General features: G+C 39.2%; 1 protein-coding gene across 1 annotated transcript in view; it reads left to right on the top strand.

The window, feature by feature from the left end:
• The window catches only part of MPPED2 (metallophosphoesterase domain containing 2), a 94,756-nt gene that overhangs the window by 11,528 nt on the left and 65,220 nt on the right, over positions 1–18,008 (top strand). The gene's annotated exons all lie outside the window — the stretch shown is intronic.

The raw sequence follows: 18,008 nt of genomic DNA, 5'->3' as shown, positions 1-18,008 counted from the left end.
TGCCACCTCCTCGGGAGTACTGGCAGAGCCTTTTGTGAGGCTGCTGCATAGATCATAGCCCTGAAAGGGCCCAGGTTAAAAACATCCATTCTGTGGTGGTTTTGTGGTTGTTTTTTTCCCAGTGAGCTACTTTTAGTGGTCACTTTCTTGGCGTAGCCTCACCAGCAGTGGGTTATGGGGATGGCCAGCACGGGGGTGAGGGCAGTGAGAGTATGGATCAGCCAAGGGCAAAGGTAGGAGATGGATGTTTCTTCACCTTGTTTCTTCATTGACAAAATAGTGCTGTTAAACCAACACTTTGTAGGGTCAGTCTGACCCCTGTGGTAAACACAGAGAGGGAGAAAGAAAATTGTTTTGGTTTTATCTATTTTTCGTATGCATGTATGAAGTGCTTTTATGCTGCAGAAATTGTATAAAGAACAAATACTTTAATTTTAAGGCCTATTTCAGTAACTGAGGGCTATAAATGGAAATTTTCATTCCATGACCTGATTCTATGTTACAGTTTCATCTATGCAGTTCATTTAGTGGTCAGTCATACAGAGAGCTGCCTTATGGTTTCATGTTTGTGTACAGTGTGTTCTGATCTCATGAGAGATGTGGGATGGGATCTGACCAGGAATGCCACAGTACCCTGTGTCACAATACCCTGTAACAGAGAGAGGCTGCTCACCAGGGCAGTGCTTTACTGACAAGTAGTCAGTCAGATAAGGTGGCAATAACATTACAGTCAGGATGTTGTATTGTCACTGGAAGCTTGTCACACAAGCTTTGTTACACACACAATGTTATTTTATTTTATTTTACAAAGCCTTGTTTGAGTATTTCATTGGAAAAATAAGCAAAAGGAAAGCCCTGTAAGCAATGTGGATTTGGAGGTCTATGTTGAATTACTGTGTTTGATGCAGGACTACTTCAGAAGTGGTGAGGTGTTGGTGATGGACATTGGTTGTGTACTGATTGTTGCATGGTAAATGTCTGAGTTTACATTTCCAATCTTGAGCTACCAAAGGTGGCTTGATTGCTGAGTCAGTTGCCTGGCCTGGTTATCTTTGCATAAAATTAGAAATGGAAGGCCAGCAGGTCTCCTTCCCAAAAGAGCACCTGACAAGTTTGGGGTTTGAATTCTGTAAAATGTTGTGGCATAACTTGAGAAAATAAATATGCTTATATAGAAGAAAAACGGAGGCAGGGAGATTTCTTTAAAACATTCATCTTTTACAGCCAGCTGCAAAAGTTGTTCATACATCATGTTCATACAAAAGATGTTCATACATCTTTGAAGTTACATCTTCAGCGTTCAAAACACTGAAATCAAACCAATTATATCCAGAGCAGTACCAGGCATTTAGAGCAGAAAGTTTCAAGCCTGGATTCCAAGCAATAAACTTTAGTTACCATAACTTGCAGTCATTTACTTCCCTCTGGAAGAGCTGACCATGGTCTTAACCTCCATAACCCTGGAGATTTCTTCTGGCGTCAGTATTTATCCAGCAGGATCTGCTGCATGAAGGTTGGCTGAAGCAAAATGCATTGGTGTTGCATGCAGATGCTGAAACTTCAGGGTGGGGGCAGAGAGGATGGCTTGAGACCAAGTCAGCCTCTAACCCCCAGGTATGGTCATCCTCTTCATAAGTGATGGATGAAGACCAGGTTATTTCTTTCTCTTGCCTTGAAGATCAGAGTGCTGACAACAGAGTTCACTCGTGTACGCTCCACTGACAGGGAAATGCTTGCCCCAGTTTGTGTATGTCCTATTTTATAATGGGTGTAATTTCTAAATTTAAATCAATGTGTCGAGAGGCGAGACAAATAGGAAAATCCCAGCTCTCTCCTGTTTTCACCCAAAGGTTATATAAATGATTGTGCTGTGCATTGTCTTGCAAGATTTGTATTTTTTCATAGGCTGTGGATTTCCTGTTCCTAGACCCTCTCTTCCTTGCACTTTTCTTGACATTAAAGCTACAGAGATTCCACTGGATGTTGACAAGGAAAAATCTGTACTGAAGGCTTCCTCACAGCAGAGTCCACACTTACTGTACTGGGCATTAACTTATATCCAGCACATTAGACTTAAAAGCACAGAGCCATTAAGTGTAGCACTCCCTTCCCAGGAGGGCAGCAGATGGATAGAGAATGGGGGAGGGCAGGAGCAAGGAGTACGATAGAGGGACTTTATCTGATGTATTTGTAAGGCAGGAAACTTGCTATTTACCACGTTTACAATTTCTCTGGTATAAGGAATTGAGTGTAGTGACTGGGAGCATCGGGGTCAGCACATTACTCCTAAATGTTTTGCTATTGTATCAGCTTATGGGAAGGAAAAGGTGCTAGTCCAGTATATCTTCCCTCATGCTCCTTTTAGATAGGGAGCACAAAGAAAAAAGTCATTACTTTTTAATTACTCTAGGCTTCTTTGTTTCTTAAGGCATTCAGTTTGGGCCAGCAGTGAGAATTATGGAAGGGTTATTTTTGCTCCCATGAATTGTGAAGTAGGTGCTTTAGGGAAAATCGTTGCTCAGAATTAAAATATTGTGTGGTCCAGCATAGTTAATAAATAGTAGTCTTGTCCTATACTTGTTAAATGTGGTGATTAGTGACAGTCACTTAGAGATGCCAGATTAAGTGGCTTCCTCAGTTTTAACCTCTGATTCTTTCAGGGACTCTGGTTGTTAAGAACATCCATATAAGATTATGATAATTGGCAGATTAAAAAAAAAAAGGGGGGGGGGAATTTCATCTTACTTTTTTTGTTTGGTTGTTGTTGTCATTTTTAATGTAAAATCAGCCAGGCATTCACTTGTCTTCCTGGTAGAAAGGAGTGAATAAATTAAAACTAAATAAATACATAATTATACATTAAGAAATTACATAGAACTCAGATGTAATCTTTGAAATTACTTGAATATTTAAAAAATAAATTGTTTTGATTTTGATTGTATTTCTCTTGACATTACTTTGATTTTCCATCATCTTTTGTTTGTCAAACAATAATGTTTGAAGCTCTGAAAGGAAAGAATGTTTACAAGAAGAATAAATCTTGTTCTGCTATTATTATTATTATTATTCTATAACTTGAAAGTTTCCACTTAGTACATGCCCTTTGAGTTACTGAGGAAGAGTTATGACTCCTATTGCAACTTCTTACATCTTGTGGAGAATATTTTAATCGTTTGCACAAAGTTCTTAGATGGCTTTTCTGCTGGAAATGTCAGTATAATAAGGCTGCACAGATCAAATACTGTAATACAAGTTTCAGTCACCCTCTGAAAATTAAAATGCTGATAATCCTCAAGGGGTGGTATATGAATTTTTTTTTTTTTTTTTTTTTTAAGCACTGTGACCTCTGGTGTTGTTCTGCTCGACTACTTTGCATTGCTGCCTTATGAGAGTGCCACTGTGTTAATGGAAGGCTCACACATACTGTTCCTCTTAGAACCTGATACATCATCTTGGCAACAAAACGAAGACCTTTAACTCTTTGAGTTTTCATCACTCATTGTTAGGTATCCATTACCGTAAATTCAATGTCTTCAAGAAAACAGGTTGTTTTAAAAATCTATATAAGTAGAGTAGAACCTTTATTTTCTCTGAGCCAAAGGAAAAAGAAAATCCTGGTATTGGTTTCATAGAATTTAAATTGTCCATGTTTGGCAAGGCTTTGGTTTTGTTTTCAGGCTCATTTGTTTTAGATATTGTTAATACAGTCCGTGTTTTCCTGAGAACTCTTGCTTTCAGCCTAGATTGTTAAGAGTAATATAAATTTAATTTGAAAATTAACTTTGGATCACCTGGCTTCCTTGATAGGTTTGTTCATACCATCATTTAATGCTGTAATACCCAAGAGTCATTTTCAGTAAGTATTTATCTTGGAAAGTTTCTAAGTCTTCATTCTACAGAATGGGAAAGACCATTTATGAATAATTTGCTTCAGTGCAGAGTTAAAACGTATAAACTAAAGCATATGGAGACAGGAAGTTGGTAGAGGTTTTGTTTGATTAATTAATTCAAATTAAATGGCAGTCTGTAAAAGATTTGGTACAAGAAGTGACAATTTTCTGGATATCTAGTTATAAAGAAGCAGTGCAATTTCTTTAGGGTCCAGACACTTGTCCAATAAAATGCAAGAGGAATGTACTGGAGGTGACTAATGTGGAGTAAATGGAAGATTTACCCAGAAATAAGCAGGGATAAGGTGTTGGCCTACAGTGCAGATCTTAGCTCACCTTGCACCTACAGCTGTATTTCATTTGTTAGGATTTTACTGCCTGCATATGTGTTTAAAGGCAATCTTGCTCTAGCGTGAAGCCTAGCAGTGATGTATGGCAGGTTCTTGCTGCAGCAGTGCTATCAGAGCCTCTCGTTTGTATGTGTTTTATTATTTTTGTAACAAAAGCTTTTTAAGATTTCGAGCTTCCAGACTTAACACCTTGTAGTTGTTCACAAGGGAATCTGACAACGCTGACCAAGAGGTTGTACATTCACATACTGAGGCAAGGTCATTTGAACCTTTCAGTGCTGTGCCCAGACCTCAGCAGCTTTAAAGGCAGACCTTTCCTTTTTTTTTTTCCTTTATGATTTTTCTTCTTCTGGGCTTAGTGTGCATGTTAACAGTGTCAGACATTGCACTGGGAACAAATTCTCTTTCTCCACGTATGCACACAGAGCTTTTGTAGTTACTATTAGAACTTCCCTCATAAGTTCACCACAAATGACTCTCCTGACTCTCCTCTCGTACCTGTAGGGACCTCACATGGAACCAGGAGGGTAGATTGGTCTCTGGCTCCATTCAGTTAGAGTTTATTCAGAGAACAGGAGTAGTCATGTTGGTCTTTGTTACATGAATGTCTTTATAGGAACTAAAGTGGAGTACTTGATGCTTTTTTTTTTTTTTTTTTTTAAGGCACTAAACAGCTGTTGGGGGTAGAATTTCAGTTTGTTTAGGGTCAGATTAGACAATGGGCTTTAAATGAAAAATCAGGTATCCTGCTATCTATCCCCTGAGTCAACTAATCTTAATATATTGTGCATTTGTAGGACACTAACAGTGCTTACAAGTAGATTCAAAGAATTCGTAGATTTTTTACTTGGAAAATAGAAAGGAAAAAAGAGAACTAAAGAGTTAAAATGTTGACTCACTGGTGGTTTAAGAAGTATATTGGGTATTAGCTGCAATGGATGGCTGCTGAAGTTGCAGTCTCCAGCATTCTGACTTTAGCTCTCTCGTGCAGGCTGTTACCCTGCAGAAGGATCAGTTGAACGATACACAGAAGTGTTCCCTGAACTGCCTCAGTTTTCACTTCAGTATATTATTCTAAATGGAAAACAGCTCTAGCTTACCCATATACCATAGTTCTTGACTATTACCATTTCATGTCAAAGTATTCAGGTAAATTAGAGCTGGTCCTGTTAAATTTGTTGCCAGATATGGGTCAGTACTCTGGCTCAGAGTGTGCAATGACACTGGTTGGCAGCAGTGCTCCAAGTTACACTTGGCAGTATTTAAATGTTTTTAAATGCCTATCCAACTTTTGCAGTAATTTTTAGTCCAGTACTACAGAAGGGTTGTGTTACTTATCCATGTGACTACAGATGTGATTCCCTGTGTTCTGTGAGTGTAGCAGAGCTGAGGTTTGTTCTCTGTGAACCTGATGTTTCACACCCTGCCAGTTTGCTGTAGTTGTTCCCCTGTATCTCCAAGCTCTAGGAGGTGTGGCAGCTACTGCATTAGTTCCAACTTGATATTTTAGTGATGTTGGTTCAGAGTTCTTGCATATCTTATAACTGAAAGAGCTTTTAAAACCAGCAACGTATAGTACTAAAGCAATTACTTCGTAGGGTATAGCAAACACCTGTTTTCTGTTTTGCTCTTGCCTGTGTCTTAGAAATAAAGTCTTCTGACATTACACAGCTACACTTCTGATTTTTCCAAGGTGCCTTACATCTGTATTTTGGACATGTCTTCTGCAATGTGTGATACAGCTGCAATGTGTGATACTGGCAGCTGAATCATGTTAGGAGTTCAACTGTACAAAGTAAAAAGAAACCTTATACATTAACCCCCATGTATCTTTTTTTGGTAATTAGCAGAGATGGTGTGGGTAATTACAAAATAGATTTGAAGGTAAAATGAGAGCTTTTCCTAGGTATTTCCCTCACTGTGAGAATCTGACTTTGTGATGGCATGGGGGGACACCAGTCCACGTGTGCAATTTAAATGGGTCTGGATTCAGCATTATAAATATGCACTGGATGCAGGGAAGAAACCCAGCACATTCTCTCAGGATGCTGTTAGGGCCAAGCAGAATCTCATTAGGGACAACTTCAAAGATCAGTTCCTCATGTCCATAAAAACAAGTGTAAATTATCTTCTGTGAGCCTGCTGTTAGCAGTCGCACTGTTACATTATGCATGATTCTAGACTGCACATGGTATGAACAAACTGCACTATGTTTCATTAGTGTGTTTCATTTTTATGCTAAGCCTGGCAACTTTTGTTATTTATTGGTGTTGTTTTGGCTAATACACCATTTGACTTAAAATTTCATGTTATATTAGCTGTTAGGGGTGACACAGTGTCTGAAAAGGACTTCTAAGGTTGTACACTACTTATGTTTTTACAGAGGAATAGCATATGTCTGACCCCCTATATTGGCAGCTTTTCTTGCTTTCTCATTCTGCTGCTCTCTGCACTTAGGGCTGGTCCTGACTCTAGGAGAGAATCTTGAAGGATCTTTCTTGTGATGCTGCTCTGCACCACTTGACCTGAATATTGATGAAAATAATAAGAGGGTAAAACAGTAACTTGCACTTTTGCTGAGAAAATTTACTGAATAATTTTAACTTTTGTCCAGCCACAGTTACTAACTGGCCTTTCAAATGTACATAATGGGAAATGTTTTAAAATATTGTCACAAGTTTCAGTGGCATCAAGATTTTTGTGTTTGTCTTAGTTATCCTTGTGGAAACAGTAAGATGCTGGGGAATATTTTCCTAAGCTGAGCTGTATTGATAAAAAAGGGGAAAATACTTTTTTAAGAAGATTTTGTGTGTGTGTGTGGTATCTGTACCTTTTTTGTATGGCTTAGTCACTGATGAAGCCAAGATAGGGATTCACTTGCATACCTAGTCAAGGTTCACCACTGTTTTCAGATGTGATGTTGAACTGCCAAATGGGTCAGCAATCTGATTGACACTGGTTTCACAAAGACCTGCAACCTGGGGCTGCTTTAAGCTGCCCTAACATCTCTTGTAACATCCACTGTGGTTTAGGCCACTGCTTGCTAAATTAATGACGATGATTGTGTGAAGCTGTGGGGTTTTTTCTGAGTGCTTTTTTTCCCCGTGTTGTTTTTTGAGGTGGTGATACTGCCAACTTGAAGAGCCCTCAGACCTTTGCACACTGTTCTCTTCTCCCACGTGTCCATGTTGTACATGTAACATAACTGGGAATTCAGAATAATCCTCTGGAGTTAGAGGGAGAGAAACTCTAGCCTGGTTTGGATCTCCAGTCCTGTTCACCATCTGCCCCTGCAGAGGGTTGTGCTGGCACAACAGGGGAGAGTGACCAGACATAGATACAAAGTTTTGGGTTTCTTGTCTTGTGTTGGTGGTTTAGCATTCAGTGTGTGGGTGAATTAACCCACATAAGCCTTTTGTGTAACTTCCACACAAGATATAAAGAATTCTCCATCATTGTTCAAAGATCCAAGGATAATCTTGTGATAATTCCTACATCCCAGAGGGCCTGAATGCACCTACAGAGATCAGTGGGAATTTCAACTCTGATTTTGTGCAGGGTCAAAGCAGTGCTTTATATTTAAAGCGTGGGGAGTGCTGAGCTGCCAACTGTCTTGCTGGTGTTGCTGCAGCAAATGAGGATGCAAGGCACAAGGACTGACTAGAGGACCCTGTTCTGAACCATGGGAGCCTGGACCTTCCCTGGGACTGAAGCCTCTGGGGAGCTGTGGGTACTCAGCATGTTCAGCCTGTGCTGATGGGGTGGGAGGGGATGGATGAAGAATGGTCTTTGTTAAATAAAGCTTTGGGTAGGATGTTGTTCTCTCCTCAGAAACCCTTGGTCCTCATTTAGAGATCACCCTGCCTGTGGCTCCCTTGGAAGAAAAGGCAGTTGGTATTAACAGAGGCAAAATCAATTCTAGTGAAGTTTCCTAGCATAGTTCTAATGCTAATTGTGTTAACAGATGATTAATGTTAACAGATCCACCTAATGAGGACACAGATTTTAAGCTGGTAAAAAAGCTTAAGTTCCTGACAACAAGTAGCCAGATGGAGAAAAACCATGGAAGCAGAAGACACGCTCCTTCCTGGGTTTAGTTCTTTTTGTTTTATTGCATACATACCAGATATTTTACTGCTATAAAAACATTTCAAAAATAATTTTCTCTAACATCACTTTCTATTGCAGAGTTGTCTGAATTTTAATGAAATTAAAAAACGTGCAGTTCTTTACTCTGGAAAAATCCCAGCAGCTTCTGCAGCCTTTTAAAATCTAATGAGCCAAAAAGCATCCTTTGTATTTTTTTTCTACTCACCAGGTGTAGGAGAAGAATTTAATAATTTTTGTGTGTGTGTGATTAAAAAATGAAGAAATCAAAAAACCCGTAGGGTACATATTTGTTTAGATGTGTGTTTATGCACATCTACACAGAGCTGGCACTTGCCTTTTTCACTGAGAGAATATTTACATTCAGCAGTAGTTCTGCTGTTTGCTTCCTACTGACAGTCTCTTGACTTTGATTTTAAAGCCCGTAAAGCCCTGATGCATTTTGGTATCTTGCTAAGGAGTGATCAGTTTCATTAGAAGTTCAAGACTGCTGTGTGTGGGGGAAGTCTTCATTTAACATCATTGTTTGGGTCTGGCTCTTTGTCTGAGCAGAGCAGACAATGTTTGAAATGGCGATAAGATAAGAAGTGGCAGTGATAGCCGGGCTGTGGGGTTACTGGGAGGGCATGGAACAGTGTCTGGCCATTGGACTTCAGGGATCTGATTCCTAGTTGTAATGGGTGATTGAAATGTTCTTCTCTTGGAGTTGGCAGTTAATGTGGCATTTATGTCAGTGTGTCCCTCAGGAAAAAAAAATGGTCATTGGAAAGCAAAAAAGAAACAAGCAAAGTCAGTAGAACTGACTTTGGGCATAATTCCCTTTTTCATATACAGCATAGTCTCTTGCTGCTTTTAAAGTTTAAATAAATACATGAGACCACCTAATGGGACTGATTTGTTCAATGAAAGTATAAAAAAATGGAGGAACAAAACCCCATGGATGGTTAGGACTGAGGTGCTGGAAACAAACAGTGTGAAGAATCCCTGAGCACCTTAAAGTCCAGTCAGGGCTCCTGTTATCTCAGTATATTGAAGTTAAGTGGGGTTTTTTTTGTTGGTTTTGTTGGGGTTTTTTGTTTTGTTTTTGTTTTGTTTGCTTTTAATTTGCCTGTTTAGGTAGTCTGTTTCCCATCCAAGTGTAATATTCTCTCTAACAAAAGCAACCATCTAGAAGCTGAACATACAATGCTAGATAAGGATGTGACCAGCCACATGTCTATAGGCTCCCAGTATAGATTCTGGGTTAGCGGGAGGGAAAGAAGGCCCTTTTTGTCTTTTTCCTGACAAGTATTCATGAACTGGCTCGTGACTCACCTTTCACACTGACTTTTAAGGAGGACCAAGTCTGTGCTTGTGCATTTTACACTCTTAGCCTACAAAAAGTGGCCTTTACCAGACCTGTGAATGGGACAGATGGTAAAGGCAATCATCTTGATAGCTTTCCTTTTCTGACTCATCTCCCTTGAGTCAGATCTTGGTGTGACTCTCTTGACAGAGGATCACAGGCCAGGGAAAATCCAGGAGGCAACGTGGTTAACAGTTTCCTCGTTTTTCTTAGTGGCACGAAAAACCACAGCAAGTTTGCACAGTCAACAGCACTTCCCTGCTCTGACTTCAAAATATAAAAGTGGCTTTACGTTGTATTATCCTCTGTGTGCAGCTCTGACATCTCATTAAACTGGTGGCAGGCCATAGGTAATGTCCCAGGGCTGAATTCTCTTTGTACCATCCTGCAGTTGTCCTTCCACATCTAAGCACGTACCCATCACGCTGGGACTGGAATTGCATTTTTACTATCAGGCTGGGAACTGAAAAGTGAGTGGCACATGGAACGAGTCAGGGACCTTGTTAAATTCCTCTGAGGTTGGATTCCCTTGGGATAGTTGGCTTGTGAGGCAGAGCCCTGTGTGCTGAGGTCTTGGGGCTGATGGTACAGACACCTGGCAGGTCACCTCACACTGAGAAATAGCTCAATGGCAAGTCTGTAATTTGGGCTATTCTCTGGGCATGGTTATTTAGCAAAGATCAAGGGCAGGGTGACTTACTGGATCATGTTTGGCTTGTGTGTGTGCACAGAGGGAGTCTGGCTTAGAAGTCAGGGCATGGAAGTGATTGTCAGCCTTTCTAATTAGCTGGTTTACAAAAATCATACGGCTGTGCTTGTTAAAGTTGTATTTTGTTGCAGTCTTGGTGACTCTATAAAAGATATATAGGTATCAAATCATAATAACAGCAAGGCATTGCTTTAGTGAGAAATGGTCTTTGGAGAGATTGTGATGTTTCAGACAAGAAAATGTCATTTGTGTGGGTGAGATGAACTGCATGATGTTCTCTTCATCAGTTAAAGATCATTATTTAAAAAAAAAAATTAACATTATTTGACAAGGAGAGAAATAAGAAATAAGCGTGATCCTTGTTACTGTAGGTAATACCAAGGGAAAAAAATCAAGTGCTGGAATTGTTTTCTTAGGCAAAAGTAGTTGTTTCTGGAAAATCTCTGAGCGTGTTCCCATTTGGTAACCATTTCTGCAGCAGCCTGCAGACTAAGCCATTCTTGAGGAAAGGTTTAGAGCATTCTGTTTTCCAGAAGGCATCCTGACCAGAGTGTCTTAAATCTAGAAGGAGCCATTTTTTGCTCCTTAGGGGTAAAGTTAGTTGCCAGTCTTCACATTCTGCAGAAGACGAAGGAGTTTAGGATTTTACAGGCCAAAGTAAACCAGTAGACTAGAACTGGATGGAATAATCAATTACAGAGGGGGTTTCTGGAACAGACTGAAGCCAGTTTTGCCCTCAGGGGTAGTGTTTGTTATGCAACAGCCTGGAAGTCTGTTCTTGCTTGCAGAGAGGTTTTGGAGGGTTCTTCTTTGGAGAAGAAAGGTTGCAGGAAATTAGTCACTATCGTGAAAGAAGAATCTGAACTGCTAATATTATTTAATATAGATGACTGTTAAAGTATTGATGTGATCAAAATAGTTTCACTTAGCTCACATTCCTGTAGCATTACAGTCACTGTGAACTTTGACTTCATTGACTGACTTCTGTAAGCACCAGCACAAGCCCTTTGTGCTGCCCCAACTGGAAGTTTCAGTGGCAATGCCAGAATGCAGAAATGTAGAGAAAACTGAAAACCCAAATGGATCCAGATGTAAAGGAAAAAATGGTTTTAAGACTTTAGAGTTGTGGTTTGTTGATTTTTTATTTTTTTTTCCTTTTTCTGTCTCCTGGAGCAAAAATTAGCTCGTTTCCTTTCTTAGAAAATACCCTGTCAAAAGGTACAGGGAAGTTTTGGTTACTGTCTTTGACAGAATGTTTAGTAGTGATTTTTTCTGAGTACTCATAGAAAGAGCTGTTGTGGAATTCTGTTGTAGTCTGTCCCCAGGTTTTCCTGCTCTGTAATGACAGGGAAAAGAACTGGCATTTCATTTGCACACTGAAAAAAATTACTGTGGATGACTAGGTGGGTGCAGTTTTACCCATAGTCAAAGCAAAAATGGTTTTGATTGATAAAAAAAACCCCATCCAAGTTAGTATAGCTGAGGATGAGTGCACCCTGGTATTCCATGTATTTATTTATTTATTTATGTATTTTGGTTTTGGCAGTTAGGGAGTTTCACTTTGAACTTTCAAGTAGCTGAAGCTTTCCTGAAGTTTTTATTATCAGAATATTTTTCTTTTTCTTCTAAGTACTAAAAAGAGTATGAAGATGAAAACCAAGAATAAGTGTGCAGTCATATAGGGAATGTGATTTAGGTAGGTCCTACAGAAAAGGCTATTCTGCAGCTGGTACTCTGGAATTCCTCTTGGTGTGAACACTCATTCTCTAGGAAAAGTGCTTAAGCTAAATCAGAAAATAGGACTGTGCCTAATAAATAGACTCCCTGGGGAGTCATATAGGAAAATCTATGGTGCTTCTAATTCATACAGCCTGTCTTACTTCAGAGTTGCCTCCTCATATTCTCAGGCTTCAAGAAACCAGAAAATGAAAAGAACAATGAAAAAAAGATTCTTTTGCATAAAAAAAGGTGTGGCATCAGATTTTTTTGTTGTTGTTCTGGTCTTTTTTTGTTTTTATGTTTTTAACTCATTATTTGTGAATCTGAGCTATGATTTCTGTCTTCAACAAAATTGTCATGAATAAGGAGGAGTTAATCTCTCTGCATGAGACCTTATGTGCCACTGCCTATGTGAGCTTAAATGTTGCATGATTCAGTTTATGGCTTGCCAGCACCCACAGCAAAAGGATGAATATCACCCACCTTGGTTTTTTGCATCTAAATGTGAAATGGTGGTTTCTATTTGTTCTGCTGCAGATAGGATTGTTTGTAATTTTTACATGTCTAATGCATTGGTTGAAGTAATGAAATTCGCTCTTTTGTTTTGAAGAGTAATCAGTGAGATTGCATTTGCATTGCTGGTAACAGAATCACATAAATGAAATTACATTGCCCACATCTCATTTTCAATCATAAAATGTTATGTGGTGCAGCTTGTTTCCATCTTTCCTGGAGCTTTTCATGGTTATATTATTTCTTTAAGTTTCAAGGCTTCAAAATACTCGCTTTTTGTATTTGCCATAGAAATTGCTTTCTGCATTGCACTTCTGCATCTGCTGTGTGAACCAAAATTTTGATAGTGTGCAGCATACGGGTTTGGAAAGCAGTTTTCAGAGCTTTCAGGGTCTCATGTTCTGTTGCATATTAAGTGATTACTGAATTGGTTTGTGCAGTGAACAACAATCCCTGAGTCTTTCATGATAATACCTCACTATTCTTCACGTATAGAAGCTGCATACTCAGGGCTTTCGGCTTATTTCACTTTGGAATTAACTTGTGGATAATATTGAAATAAAAATTATTCTGTTATTCTTCCCTCTTTTTCCCTGCTTTTGGAACTGGCAGAGAAGCAAAAGTAAATTTATTTTAAAATTGAGTTTTTTAAAAGTACCCCTGAAGTAGATTTCTATATTGACTATAATGATTTTTTTTAATTGATTTGATTTTGGAGGATACATCTTTTTTGAAAAGAAATTGTTTAACAGAATAATTGCTAACTGCAGAAGTCAGTAACAATTCTGATAGACATGCATGTCCCAGGTACTCCCACTAAGGATTTTTAAGTCATTAATATTTATTATTAAAGTATAAGCAAAACAACAATATTCTTAGATAACCTATAACACTGTGGTTGCCCACAAAACCTCTGCCTGTTAACTACATTATTCACAAGACTTCCTGATTGTATATGGAGCACTGCTTCTCCTAATGTCTAAATGTGATATGTGCCAAATAAAGCCATAGACAAACTATAGTGATGGTGCAACAAAAATATTTGGTGCTGGATTGATCCATAAGATATTTTATTTTCTGATATTTATTTATCTAAGTCTAGAATCCAAGTTGAGCTTAAGATGACTGGTGCCAAAATCTGTGGCAGTGGAATTATTAGGAGTATAGGAATATTAGGTCAGCTGCAGGACTGTATAATATGAAAGCTTCCATGATTTCATCCATTTAAATGTAGTACTGAGCTTTTTGGTAACCCAGAGGCTGAGTAGGAACCTGTCTGGTGTTGGTAGAAACTGGTTAATAATCTCCCTTCTCTATTCCTATTAAGAACAAGAACTTAACTTGGGAAGGAGAGTTAAATTGCTGTCAATATTTTATCATCCTCTGTGCAGAAAGCTTCTTAAACCTTAAGAGGAGTTAGAGTCTGAAACCTTTGACAAAGGCTGAAATAATTCATATGCATGAGACTGAATGGCAAGAGACCTTTTAAGACAGCATAGTGATTATGAAGAGTTTTACATGGTAGAAAAATAGTGTTAGATGCCCAGATTTCAATGGGAAGTATTTTATTCCTGCTATCTTGGAAAAGATTGTTAGAGTTTAGATGCAGAAGAGAATACCAATGGAGACAGATTTTTGTACTGTTTCAGAGCCACAAATGGGTTTTGTAGGTAACATATGGTGTCTGCCAATTTGCTTCCTTAAAATAGTATCTCATGCTGGATGAATGCTAGGAGATTTCTTTTTATTTGAGTTAACATGTTCTGTTTGTTCACCAATCTCTTGCTAATGTCAGTGACCATTTCATAGGCATGTTGGTGGCACTCTGTGCCCTTAGCGACTTAAAATGGGAACTTGTGGCATTTACCCAGCAAGAATTGTCCCTCCTTTGTACAGTTTTTTTGGACAGGGATGTATCACCCCTATGCAAGTCAAATTGTAATGCAAAGCTGGAGAGAGACTCATTATTTGCACTCTTTTTAGGAGAGGGCTAAAACTTTGCTTACATGGAGGCTGAACTGCAACTCATGTCTGGAGAGGGAGATTCCTTCAGGTTAGAGAGTAAAATGATTGAGAAAGCAAAGTGCAGTTTCTTACTTCCACTGCTTACTTGTGGATTAAAGAAGACTTGTATTTCCTGAGCTGCAAGTCAGTAAAATTTGAAGTGGTTATTATGCTTTAGGCCAAACATATATTGTGGAGCAAACAAATCAGAACCAACCTCTGGGGTTTCTCAGCAAACAAACTTGGCTCAATCCTGTGGGTTTTTCAACACTGAATATTTGCTTCTGAATCTTGAAGGTAGCAAATTCTAAAAGATAATGAGTTCTGTACATTTTTTGCATCTTCAAGTCCAGTTGCTCTATTAAGTTAAGAATTGTCTATTTGCTGACCTCTCATCTCCAACAAGAGGTATTGAGTTACACATATGATTTCTGTACATTTTAGAACATTCCAGATTTTATTCTTAATAAAATGTGTCACAAATGGTGTATAGAATTCAATACATGCCTATACAGTTCTTTTTTTTTTTTTTTTTTTGACAGAAACTTGTGATTATAAATCATCTCACTAGTTTTCTACATTTGTTCTTCTGACCAAAATTGTTCCAATGTCTGAGAAAGATGGCATTTTTGATGTGTCACGTTAGAGTGAAATTAATTTAATTTAATCTGCCCTGGAGATCTGCTTCTATTAGTTTTGGGGTGGGGTTTTTTGGGTTGTTTTTGTGTTTTGTTTTCTGGTGTGGGGTTTTTCTTTTTTTCATTACAGTTTGAAAGCTATTTTACTATTGAAGCAAGGACTAAAGCTTTCTCTGTGGTTTCCGCCCTAGAAATAAGTCCACCCCATTTTATGACTCATGCAATTGAAATAATTGGAGGGATACCAGCCATTAATTTAGCCTCACTCTTTCAGAGATATAAAAATGTGAATTTTTCAAATCTCATTGTCCTTAAATTAGGGTTGGTTCACAATTCACTTCTTTTGGGGGTTTGGGATGCCAGATTATGCTTTGATTAAATTTAATGAGTCAGTGTTTGTGTATCCCCTACAAGGGAAATAAAAATCTGCTTTTTGATATAGAGAGCTTATTGTCATACCTTCATAGTTGGGGTAGTTTTATCAGCAAATGAATTCTTTCAGGGTGGGGGAAAGGCATCTTATAGAAGTCCCCCAACAACAACAACAAAAAAATGTGGGAAAAGTGCTTTTTACTTTTAATTGAAACAGTACTCACATAAAAATGGCAATTTATTTCAAGGAGTAACTTTTGCCTTAGAGTGATGCTGTTACTGGTGTTGATACTGTTTTCAGTTCTGTTTTGCTTCTCTAGCCTTTGAAATGCCACTTGTACCCAAATTTTAGAAGGTACTTAATTGACTAAAAAGAAATTTTGTCTGCAAAATGATGAATAATAGGATTTTCACCAGTGCTCAAGCAGTTCAGTTTCTGAATTCCCACTAATATCAAAAGAGGTTAGAGACTTTAGAAAAAAGACCAGCTGACTATTTCCCCCAAAGAATACCTTAGAAAATCTGTATTTTACCTCTTTCTGGTTTCATTACTGACCAGAATCTGGGATTAACCAAGATTGAACTCAATTTATATCTATATTGGGCAGGGAAGAGGCATTATTACAAATTCCTTATGAAGGGGAGGGTTTTCTTAAGTTTGCCCAAATGATGACAGTGGGTAATATAGGTCTTTTCTGTTTAATCTCATAAATCTCACTGGAAGTAAACCAGCTCCAAAACCTGTAATGAAAAGATCCATCATTTCCCTGCAGCTATAATTGTTGGAAATATTAGCAGTAAGATGCTGAGTGGTGCATTGAATCCTCCTGTGGGTTTGTAAATGTAATTTTTTTTCTTTTTTTCCACATTGCACCGAGACACAATTAATGCCAATTCTGAAATAAATATCAGACCTCTGATTTACAGTTTCCAGGACTCTCTCTCTAAGATTTTCATTGGTGACACATCTAGGCAGAGGTTTCCAGAAGTGTGGCTTTCTGGCTAACTGGAGGTAAGGTGTTCTTAGATGCATGTGCTTGTAGAGGTAAGATCTACCAGTGAGTGTCAGAAGATATTTGCTCTTTTTAGTCAGAGAAGCAGCCAGTTGTTTCCTTGCTGTTTGGCCATTCTGGGAGATGTAGTCAAATTAACAAATGTGCTAATATGTATGATTTAAACAATTCATGGCTGATAGCGGCCAACTAAAGCAATGCTGTATTTTGACATGCATTGTGTTTATTTAGAGGAAATGAGGATGTGTCTTTGTGTCATTCAGCATGTGTTGTAGCACAAAATCAGCTCTGTTTGTGTGTATATTCCTGGCTGGAGATGTCTGGGTATCGTGCTGAATTTATGCTGTAAGAATTTTCAGTCCACCTTTCACTGGAGGGTACAATGCAGTCAGATAACCTGCCTGCCCCCTTCAAGGTTTTTGTAGCTTCCTTTTCAATATCAGATCAGTTACAAGTACTGAGAAGTTAAACTATTTGCTGTAACATTTCATACAATAGTAACTATGGCTTCAAAAATATTTGTGAAAGGCCTGTTTTGTTTGTAATTTGAAAATTCAAGTGAGGACGCAGTAATTCTTGACTGATTAGTGTGAATTTTCAGGCCTACAGATCCTTATGTGGGAGCTGTGGCACGGGGTGGCTCTGGAGATGCAACTGGCGTGTGACAGGAGGGAGAAGTGTGTGCTGAGCTTCCATGTTCCCTGCATTGGCCCTGGAGGTGCCACCAGGGAGCCAATGGCTCTGATGCCAGGAGCCTCCGGCAGAGGTGCCAGGGTGGCCATGGGGAGGTTGGTGACTTGCAGTTGTTTTCTTACTGTGTGCTCTGGCTTTTCTCAGTGTACTGTTACCACAGAGTTTACCCTGTTCCTTCCGGTCCCACCAACCCACCTGGCTTTTTCTCCAATTTGTTTGCCATCTTGTTGGCTGAGGAAAGACTTTGCATGGAACCTGTGGTGTCTGGCTTTACCCGTGGGTGCCAGGATTTCTTAAGGGGGAAAATCATAAAATTTCCTGTCAGCTGGATGTGGCAGTTACTTGCACCCTCCTCCCCCTTCTCCAGGTATTTTCTACTTTCAGTGGGTTCCTGTGACTGGGCCCTCATAATGCAGAAGCCTCAGTTAGGGTTAGGATCTACAGCTGTGCTTGGGAAATCAGCACCCACCCTGGCAGTCAGAGTGAGATGACCCCAGGGGATAAAGATGCCAGGGCCTGTTGGACTTGCTGAGCTGAGGCAGTTCCTGGAGCAAAGCCAGCAGGATGGGGCAGCTGGGCTGGCAGCCATCTCAGGAGGGGTGGCTGAGCCTGAGGCAAAGGTGAGAGGGTGCTGGATAAAACCCCTGGGGCCTGG

Source organism: Calypte anna, chromosome 5 (genome assembly GCF_003957555.1).
Source record: "Calypte anna isolate BGI_N300 chromosome 5, bCalAnn1_v1.p, whole genome shotgun sequence".
Taxonomy (NCBI): domain Eukaryota; kingdom Metazoa; phylum Chordata; class Aves; order Apodiformes; family Trochilidae; genus Calypte; species Calypte anna.
This window is presented reverse-complemented; position numbering and strand designations above follow the sequence as displayed.